We start from the raw sequence: 11,585 nt of genomic DNA, 5'->3' as shown, positions 1-11,585 counted from the left end.
TGTGGTGGTGGGTGGTGTGTTTTTTTGTAGTGGAGAAAAATGTGTCGCTTCGCTCGGCCGTCACTGCAGCTTTGTTGCTGTCTGCTCCTCTATTTTATTGGCACAGATGACTTCAAACATTGTTTTGAAATGTCGGCCAGTCTCGCTTACCTTATCTACGGGGATTCTGCGTTCCTCATTTTGACTTCTTTGACGTCATTCCCGGAGGCACCTGCACTCAGGATCTGACCACTTTTCCTTTGACGTCATTCCCGGGAACAATGATTATCCAATCCCCGGGGCATTGGCATCTAAGATCTGACTGACTTTCCGTTGATGTCATTCCCAGGCACTTGGATTATCCAACATCCGGAAGGGAATTCCAAAGTATAGCAGTCACAGGAATAAACTTTCTGACATCTGGAGATCTCTATAGTGTAGGAGTGAGATTCCGTGGTTTAGGTTTGTCAGAGCAATTTACGTCTAGGGGGGTACAAGGAGCTTGTAGTTCGTCGGAGCACCTACTATTAATCGACTCTTAAATTGTTGCTCCATTTTATTGTTATGAAAGATTTTCGGCAACGATGAATCGACTCACAAAAGACGTAGTTCAAATTTTAGACCTCGATAATTCGATTTTTAAAAGATGTAGTTAAAGATGACCACGATTTTTAAAGAACATATTAAAATTGCAACGATGAATCGGTTCTCAAAGGGACATTGTTCCAGACTTTATACCACAATCAATCGACCATGAAAATAACACAGCTCAAGATATCAGACCGCAGTGAAACGACTCTCAAAATACGTTGTAAAAAATTGGGTCAAAATGAATCGATTCTCAAAGGACGTTGTTCAAAATTTTAGGCCACGATGAATCGACTCTCAAAAGACGTGATGGAAAATTTTAGGTTCGGTGAATCTACTTGCAGACGATATACGTCAATATTTTAGGCCACAATAAATCGATTCTTAAAGGATGGTGTTCAATATTTTAAGTCAGCATTGATCCTGAAAGAACGTAGATTAAAATTTTAGGCGACGATTGATCGATGCTCAAACTACGTAGTCCAAGATTATAAGGCACAATAATTCAACTCTTAAAACGGTAATAAGCATTTTTAGCCATTATAAATCGACTCTCAAAAGACGAAGTTTAAGATTTTCCGGCCACAATTAATGGACTCTCAAATGATGTAGTTCAAGATTTTCAGCCACGATGTCAAAGGACGTAGTTCAAGATTCTAGGCCATGATTAATCTATTCTCAAAGAATGTAGTTAAAGGTTTTAGACTACGATTAAATAGCTCTCAACAGATGCAGTTTAACATTTTATGTCAAGATGAATCAACTTTCTAAGAATACACTTCACGGGGTAAGGCTAAGATGAACCAACTCATAAAAGACGTAGTTCAAACTTTTCGGCCGCAAGGAATCGACACACAGAGTCACATGTGAAGACTTTTAACCACGATGAAATGACTATCAAAGATATTAGTTCAAGATTTTAATGATGGAAGGGAGACTAAAATTTGCTGCTATGGTTTCATATAATCTGAAATAAAAACAAGAGGATACTTGATTCCAAACATTTCTCATATAATTTATCCCACTTCTTTGGGTAAGAGGATACGATAAAAAATATCTCCGTTAGAAATGCACTGTGAAATTTACGAAAAACAAAGAGGAGAGATATAACATATGAGAAATATTTGGAACCAAGTCACATTATGCTGTTATTTCAGGTCAGTTGAGACCATAGCAGCAAGTTTTACTCTCCCCTCCAGCAAGCCCAGACGTTTTAAGATAAGATATTTTGTAATCTATATGCAAAACTAGGAAAACAAATGACTGTGACTGCAACATTTTATGACTGTAAAAAGTGCAGAAAATAGGCTTTGGATGATGGATAATCCTCTTAATGCGCGACCTTAAGGGCAAATGTCACATAGCCCAATACACAATTTAGGTCATTATCTTAAAAACGAGTCTTTATTTGTTAAATTCTGGATAATAGTCGCTGAGATTTGGAACTATAGTCGAACCCTAGGATACGGGTTTTTCCAAGTTACAATGTGGAATACGATATTTTTCCGACTCTTGGTTGCGGTATTTGCCCCACCTTACGGTATTATTTTTAATGTTATTTGATCATATACATATATATTATATACAACACTGTATTTTGTTACTAATTTTTAACGCCGAATACGGGGTTCTACTAACCTAATTGACTATTGAAATGCTCATATCTTAGGTTCTATGGAACAAAACTACAGGCTTTTTGAAGATTAAAATACTATTCTATGGTTAAAATTGTACGTCAATTGGTAAACATTTTCAAACAAATAAAATATGTTCAAATTTGCCTACATTTGTATATATTGTGTCCTGGCACGCAAGCTTCTGTTTTGCTGTTTCGGTTGTCTCCCCTGTGGCATTGCCAGGCCACTAGTACACACAAACGTGTGTGTGTGTGTGTGTGTGTGTGTGTGTGTGTGTGTGTGATTCTCCTGTCGATTTCGACGTATAAAGTCCGCCCATACAACTAAGATGTTCGAAGATCTACAAAGATGATTTGCTTATTGTAGTAAAGGCTTTGCGCAACACCAAACACACATTCTGGTATGCTGCAATGTCTATGAAAAAACAAAGCACATACTTGACCCAGATTTTACACGTACACACACATATATGTATTATATGCATATACATACAGCTATTTATGTGTATGCACCACCCATATATATATATATATATATATATATATATATATATATATATATATATATATATATATAGCCATAAAGGAAGTATTGCAGTATCAGAAATACGGTTGATATTCAAACAGAATTGTCATGCGCTCTATACACTCATTAACACAATAATCAATAACAGCGGGAAGAGATAATATATAATTATTTTTTGTAATATATATGTAGACAATTAACTACATTAAACATTAGAATAAATTATAAAATATATAATTGCTCAGAGTTCTAATATATAAAAATGATACCTTCCCCTAGATTAGAAAAATAAAATAAATGTGAAAAAGACGAAAAATAAATAAATAAAAAATAAAAACAAAAGAAGAAATACAATTAAATACTTTAACAATAAACAAAAAGCTTTGTATAACTAGTCTTTAACAAATGACAAAAACTTCAGGTTACTAATTACTGTTAATAATATATTCGTTTAGAAATGAAAACTAACTTTATTTTAATTGACACATCCACAATTAACATCAGCATATAATAATCATTAAAGCATGAAAACCTCGTAGGATATAAAATGGTAAGTACATTATTTTTGCATCACACACACACACACACATATATATATAGCAGTCTACGTGGATCGACCAACGTATGTATGTAGAAAATACATACATACATACACACATATATATATATATATATATATATATATATATATGTATGTATATATATGTATTTTCTACATACATACGTTGGTCGATCCACGTAGAAAATACACACATATATATATATATATATATATATATATATATATATATATATATATATATATATGTATTTTCTACGTGGATCGACCAACGTATATATGTAGAAAATACATACACACACACACACACACACACACACACACACACACACACACACACATATATATATATATATATATATATATATATATGTATGTATTTTCTACATACATACGTTGGTCGATCCACGTAGACTGCTCTCAATCTATTGATATAAAAGCTCTACCCGCGTATTGAACACGTCTGAAAAAACATTAATTTTAGTTCATGTCAGCAATCTACCTATTTACATATATATACATATATATACATATATGTATATATATATATATATGTATAAGTGCATATTTGTATATATATGAAGTTATAAAAATATGCATAGCAATTAAGCAATAGAGATTTTTTCTGCGTTTCATCATCGTAAGAACTCGCCAGGCTAATAATAATAATAATAATAATAATAATAATTTTGACTGTAGCTATATATAGATAACCAATTAGCAGCATTCTATATATGTATTTCTCCCTCTTTCTCTTTCTCTTTCTCGACCGTTGTATTTCTTTATCTATCTCTCTATTTATCTGTCTATCTATCTACCTATCTATCTATCTCCCATATATATATATATATATATATATATATATATATATATATATATATATATATATATAAAGGGAGAAAAAGTATGTGTGTGAGAGAGAAGGACCAATTCTGTTAAATAAATTAAAACTCACAAAATTCTTAATATTTGGACCAAGATAAACATGAAGAGATCGATAGAAATGAAGAATGAAATATATCGAGAGATTAGAAATAGAATGAGAGAGACGGACAGAGGGGAGAGAAAGAGAGAGAAAGAAAATGATAGATAGATAGATAGAGAGAGAGAGAGAGAGAAAGAGAGAGAAAGAGAGAGAGAGATCGTGATGGGGGAGACCCATGAGATGAATGGAAGTTGTTAGCAGTGGCAGTCGACTGTACTAGACATGTTGCTTTTTAAAGGGAAAATATGAGAAAGATATCGCATGTTTGGTGAGGCGATTTTAGTAGGCGCAAAGAAGAAGCGATAGGAGATAAATAGTGTCTTGATCGTCATTGTCGTCGTCAAGAAAGCCAGACGCACATGCACACCGTACACGACACCATACGCATAGATCCATTCATAGCGCGATCTTTAATCAAAATCCAGTGCATATGGGTAACTCGCCATTATTCAGTTCTATTCTCAAAAGATGAGTGCATTTGTATATGTGCGTGTAGTTGGAATGGTCTGAAAATACTGTTAGACGTACGTGTCACCACACAAATCTTTAAGAGAGAATAATCCTGTCTGCCTACCCGAATGCAGTCATATCAACACACGTGCTGTGTGGGTGAGCGAACCACAACGCAGAAGCAACAACTGGAGAGGCCTGTGCATTCAGGAAACAAGACTCGCCGGTGATCGGCAATAGGACGAACGTGCCACTGCTGCTTCCTAATTCCTAGGGCATCTCAGCACTCAGCATCTGTTGCCGTAATTTAGTGAGAAATTCACTGGACCACCTTAAAACACTACAACACGATACAATACTTGTGAAGAAAAGATGAAAACACACTCAGCGAAAACACATTAGTTTAAAGAATATCTCAAATGTAGGCGCGAGTTTTATGCCTACTTCTACTACTAAACCAACACCAATAACGCCAGCTACAACGACGACGACGACGACCACGACCACTACTGTTGCATTTTATCCCATCTATAAGTTGCGAAGAGGTCTGTGTCACACATTTTTTAAAACAAAATCTTTCTTTATCATCTATATAACTACTTCTTTGTATTTTTTCATATCTATCTTATTCCGTTCGTATGCATAAAAAGAAAGAAAAAATGTAATGTTTGTTTTTCAGAATAGTATTTGTTTTGTTTATGGATTGTAAAGTTGTAAAGTTTGTCACCTGTAAAACTAATGGAATCTTTAAATATCTATGAAAAAAGGGAATATGCATATATATATATATATATATATATATATATATATATATATATATAAGGGAATATACATGCATATATATATATGTGTGTGTGTGTGTGTGTGTATGTGTGTGTGTGTGGGTGTGGGTGTGCACGCGCGCCTGTGGATGGCTATGTCTATCAAATTAAAAGATAAGGGATAAAAGTGTCAAAGAACTTTATTGTATCATGAAATCAATAAAGATGCAAACAAGAAAAAAGAAGAAAAAATTCTGTCGACCATGGACAATTTCACAGCTTCCCATCAAGAGAAAAGTATAGCTGGCATTATATAGATATAATATATATATATATATATATATATATATATATATATATATATATATATACATACATATATATATATATATATATATATATATATATATGTATATATCATTATATGTGCAATGTTATATATGTAATATATATTTTGTTATATACATCTATATACTATAACACACATATGAAGTTACATATATACTACATATATATATATATATATATATATATATATATATATATATATATATATATATACACACAGATTAACGAGCACATAGATACATTTATAACTATATATGATTGTTTAGGATGTATGACAATATATATATATATTATTATAGAATCAACTGGGCATATGAAGAAGAATTTCAAAAACTACCTGGCAAATGTACCCGGTAAACCAAGTGCAAAAGAGATTCAAACAATTGCACTTAAAGGGACGATCAAAATCTTAAAAAGGATATATCGGGTGAAATGTCTGCGTTAGCGAGTGAATGTTTGTCATCCGGTAGGATGCTCTTTCCCCAGCTTAAACAAATTGATAAAAATATGAAGAAATATAAATATTTATTTATTTATATATGTATAGCAAATGTGTAGGCACACGGACACATACACAGGCACACATATACATACACATACATTTAATGCTAATAAATATGTGCATCTAATACAAATATAAATAAACTTATTGCACATGTCAAAGCTATATTTATGGAGTTTATCTGCCTTTCTGTATGGGGATTAAATTGAAAAGTAAGCCTTATATAAAGTAAAACGTTGAATTCAATAGTGACCCTGCTTCCTTTCCCAATAATATCTATGTGTCTTCGTTCGGGCCGGCTATTCATCAACCGAAAAGACATAATTTCATTTTATTTTATTAGCTATATAAAACTTTTATATGTTGACATTTGACGATGAATTCGATACTGGCTCTTGTTATTTAGTTCGAGTGCTTGATGATTGGAATATTGCGACAAAATCTATTATAAGAAGAAATGGAATGCTTGAAAGTTAGAACAACTGAATACGCATATTTGCACTTTTCTCTTTCAACTATTTAAAACAACAATCGTCAAAAACTTTGTTTTGATTTCATTTTCTAATACAAACGAACCACTTTCGTCCGACAAAATATTCTCGCATAAAATATTGATGCATGTATTTTTAAAAGAAACATTTTCTAGGACATTTTTTAATGAAAACGGATATTCAGGTGCGGATAGAAAAATCAAAAGTTTTGGAAGAATTTCTCTTTTATTTTAATCGTAAATTAAGTTTTAATCTTGTTTCCAATGTTATGACAGCATTTACAAAAAAAAAAAAAAAAATATGAAAAAAAAAAAAAATAACGCATATTCCATTATTTTTGTACGGACCAGGAGAAAGGTGATGATATCCTCAATATTATATTGTTTCCCTGTAACGTTCCAACTAGTTGTCTTATAAACTTACAACTGACCCATTGCACTAAGATTATCAACACAGTTAACGGGTAAACATAAAAGCTAATTGTTAATTTCAAACAATTGTAATAAAAATTGAACAAATAAAATGCAACACGTTTTTCTTGTTTAATTACAATATGAATATATTAAAGAAAGAAATCAATTTTCTTGAATACGGAACAATTACATAAACTTTTCTCTATGGAAGACAAACGTCCGCATCGATATATGTGAAAGGTTATAACAACCGCATTACCCACATGGAAGCCAATTTCTAATCTATTTATGCTAAAATAACAATTTTGCAACACATCTGCCTAAGTATTCTTTAGTAAACATGGTATATTATTTTATTTTCATTTTATAAAACGTTTGACTTCTAAATACATTGTATGAGGGCGTTTTAAAGTAAATATTTCTATTTTTAATTCAAAATATGGACGAGCTACGAAGATGGGAGTAGCACCATTAAAAAGAGCGACATTTTGTGCTGCAGAATCTAATTTTCTACATCGTCATTGCCATCCTCAATGCACTTTTGCCAAGAATTGAATACACATCTCTGCTTCTGACGCACATCCATAACATGAGTTTCCTTCTTTAGATTCACTATTATTATTTCAACAGAGAGATGAAACTTTCAGGCCTTGAGTGTATGAGTTCAGTTATCATAGCAATGCCATTTGTAATTCTCTCTGACCCATTCGGGTGGAATAAAATAGGAGGCATTATTTTTGTAGCGCTTCTCCTATACAAATACAGTAGAGCCTTGAGATACGATATTAAAAATTAGTAACAAAATACAGTACAGTATATAATATGTATATAATCAAATAACATTACAAATAACACCGTAAGACGAGACAAATAAACAGGGTCCGGAAAAACATTGTATTCCACACCATAACCTGAAAAAATCGTATCCTAGAACCACCGTATCCCGGGGTTCTACTGTATATCCAACATATTTGAGCCTTTTTAGAAACTACGTTTTTGCTTTGTTTTTCAACTAAATAACTTTTGATGATGCAAACTACACGACCATACACACACATATATGCACACTCACGTGTTTCACGTAGAGTGCTACCAAATTTGGCGACCATGGGGAAAATGAAGTCTTGACGATTACACGGCTCACTTCCACTAACGGGAGTGGGGCCACAGAGGGATCACTTTAAACTGGAAGCCCTGTGCACGCTCACACTGTTTGATGTACACTTGTAGAGTTACCAAATATGGCAGAATAACCCACTATAAGGTGGGAGAAGATTTGACGGGTTGCACAACTCACCCTCACGAACGGTGGTCTAACTTATAACTGGGAACCCTATGCACGCCCCTACTGTTTAACGTAAAGCTACCAAACTTGATAACTCACTCATGGGAAGAGTGGGGTTAGGGTTACATCGCTTAATTCCACTAACGGAGGTGGGGCCCCATGGAGATAACATCTAATGGGGAACCCTAATTAAAATATGTTTATGTCAATAAAGATTCTCTCTACTGCCCCCTCATGTTCGTTTGAGCAATTGTCCCTCCACCCCAAAAAGATGATCCGACCAATACCGGGTTTATCTGTGTCTGTGTGTCTGCCTATCTGTACAGCTATACATATATGTAATGAAGACCAAGGTTTGTATGTCTGTGTTTGTGTACATCTATACGTCGAAAGGGAAGATAACATATAAAAAGCATGTAGAAAATAAATATGTTAAAATTTTTTTTAAGTTATTTATATTTTTATATAAATCAGAGTTCATTTTTTAAGGCTCTTTTCAAAACCCAATCCACGAGAGGTACTTTTGGTATATATATATATATATATATATATATATATATATATATATATATATATATATATATATATATAGTTTCCTTTTACTTCTTTCGAAGGTCTCGGAAATCAAGACATATATAAAGACGTATATACATATTGTATATATATAAGTATGCATATCTACATTTATATGTGCATATATATATATAAATACATATATATATATATATTTATGCACATATATGTAAATAGAAGTATATGTATAACTTTGATACATACTATACACAAATTTTTCAAAAAATTTCAATTGGGCTGGGAATGGGCATCCTACCGGACACAAGACATTAACCCGCTATTTCATATATTCTAACCGAGAAAGCTTTTTAAAATCCTCATTGCCCGTTTAAGTGCAATCTTTCTTGCACTTGGTTCACCGGGTACATTTGCCAGGTACAGTTTGAAATCCTTTTTAACCAGTACACACACACACACACACACATGCGCGCGTGTTTGTGTATTATTTAATTAATTGGAACTCTTTTTGAGATAAGCAACCTGTATTATCGATTTATTTTTTTGTGGACTATTATCTTAATTTTCTAGTTGTTGTTTCTCGAAGTTTCGGCCAACAATTCCTCTGGCCTTCCTGAGGTGGTTAACCGCTACAGGGACAGGAATGCTTAATCTCCTAACTGTATCCTCAGTAATTACTGCCTTCCATAATTACTGTTGTCTTACCACGTTTTGGCCAACTAATCCTCTAGCCGGCTTAGAGTTGGAGTGAAACCGCTATCGTGAAACGACAATTAGAAGATGATGATAATAGTCCGCAAATAAATAATATATATATATATATATATATATATATATATATATAAGTTAAGTACCCTTGAGCCTGGTCAGTAGGAAAATGGGTGACCATTTGAGAATTTCAAGTGCTGCATGTGTTTCTCGCTTATCTTAGCATTGTTTCCGTTCGTCTGGCACTTTTTCTTGTCATTGGACTCAAGCAGTGTCGATTAAGAAGAGGTATAGTTTGAGCTTCCGCAACCATTGTCTCACAATTATACGCGCAGCTAACCTAATAGGAGGTATCTATTGTCTCTTGAGAAATAACACACCTGAGAGTCACTTTTACAATCTGGGTATTGAAAACGCTTGCAAGATCGAACCACACGGAAGTATCGTGGGTCGATAGAACACCACTCTTTCAATTAATTTACACACACACACACACACACACACGCATATATATGTATGTGTGAGTGTGTGTTTATGCATGTGTTAGGTTGGTACAAAATTATGCCGTTGTTTGACATGAAGTTGCACATGAGAAAAAGACATTATTTTTGCACCAACCTAATATATATATATATATATATATATATATATATATATATATATATATATATATATATATATATATATATATATATATGCATGATGTTTGTATAAATATAAACTGAATATAATACTGAGCTCTATCTAATGTTTGGCGCCATAATATAACACATAAGTTTTATTATATTTGTACAAACATTATGCATACACGTTTCATTAATGTTTCTATGAATAAAATTCATACTCATGTAAACACACATATATATGCATATACATATATATATACATATATATATACATATACATATACATATATATATACATACATATATATAAAGACATATGTATACATATATATATATATATATATATATATATATATATATATATATATATATATATATATATATATATATACAGGGTGACCCCAAAACGGGCCCCAACTTTAATTAGGCCCCGTTTCGTAGTGTTTTGTCCGAATGAAATGAAACTTTTGTCATAACTAGTTTATTATATTCAAAACATCACATCAAAACATTAGGGTCTTTGACCTCATTTTCTCCGTTCTACAGCATATGTTCTAGATGGCCTCCATTTAGTTTTTTTTTGGGGGGGGGGGTCACTCTGTATATACTTTACGATCATCATATGTTTCGATAAAAGAATGTAACATTCGCGTGTGTCAAATAATGTACACACACATATATATATACATATGTATGCATATATTTACATATACGTATACATACATATATCTATCTATATATATATAAAAATATAAATATAAACATATATGAATTACTTTATACAAACACTAGAATGGGTGCCCAGCGTTGCCCGGGTGTTTAGAGGTGTATGCTGAGCAAAAAAAAAAAAAAAAGTAACAGTCAAATTTTTTAACTTTGACCACTATTATTACCCCTTAACATTTATTGTTTTGGGCTCAAATCAAGTTATTTATTTAGATCCATGTCCAAGGAACATATATCTAAAATTCCAAGTGTGTAGACCCCCAAATTGTCGGAGGAGTTTGGTAGAGTTCTCAAAGGTCAAATCGTTGAACTTGGACCCCTTAACAGCCAAATTTTTGGCCGAAAACCGATCACATAAATTTTTCCAAATCTCAGTACCCTGTATATTAAATTTCGAGTCTGTAGACTATAAATTGAGAGAGTTATTGCGTAGAGAAATATACACACACACATAGACAGACACCTACACAG

The 11,585-nt window shown here is 32.6% G+C and overlaps 1 protein-coding gene across 4 annotated transcripts in view; it reads left to right on the top strand.

Annotated features, from left to right (window-relative positions):
* Positions 1-4,426: 4,426 nt before the first annotated feature.
* The window catches only part of LOC145268840 (uncharacterized), a 305,412-nt gene continuing 298,253 nt past the window's right edge, over positions 4,427-11,585 (top strand). For 2 of the 4 annotated variants that reach the window (XM_080124511.1, XM_080124519.1), the window contains exon 1: positions 5,128-5,268. The gene's annotated coding sequence lies outside the window, so the exon portion shown is untranslated. Of the gene's footprint in view, positions 5,269-11,585 lie in introns of all 4 variants that reach the window. The other 2 variants (XM_080124537.1, XM_080124527.1) reach the window with 2 other exon arrangements.

Source organism: Euprymna scolopes, chromosome 4, assembly GCF_053919585.1.
Source record: "Euprymna scolopes isolate OS-2025 chromosome 4, ASM5391958v1, whole genome shotgun sequence".
Taxonomy (NCBI): Eukaryota; Metazoa; Mollusca; class Cephalopoda; order Sepiida; family Sepiolidae; genus Euprymna; species Euprymna scolopes.
This window is presented reverse-complemented; position numbering and strand designations above follow the sequence as displayed.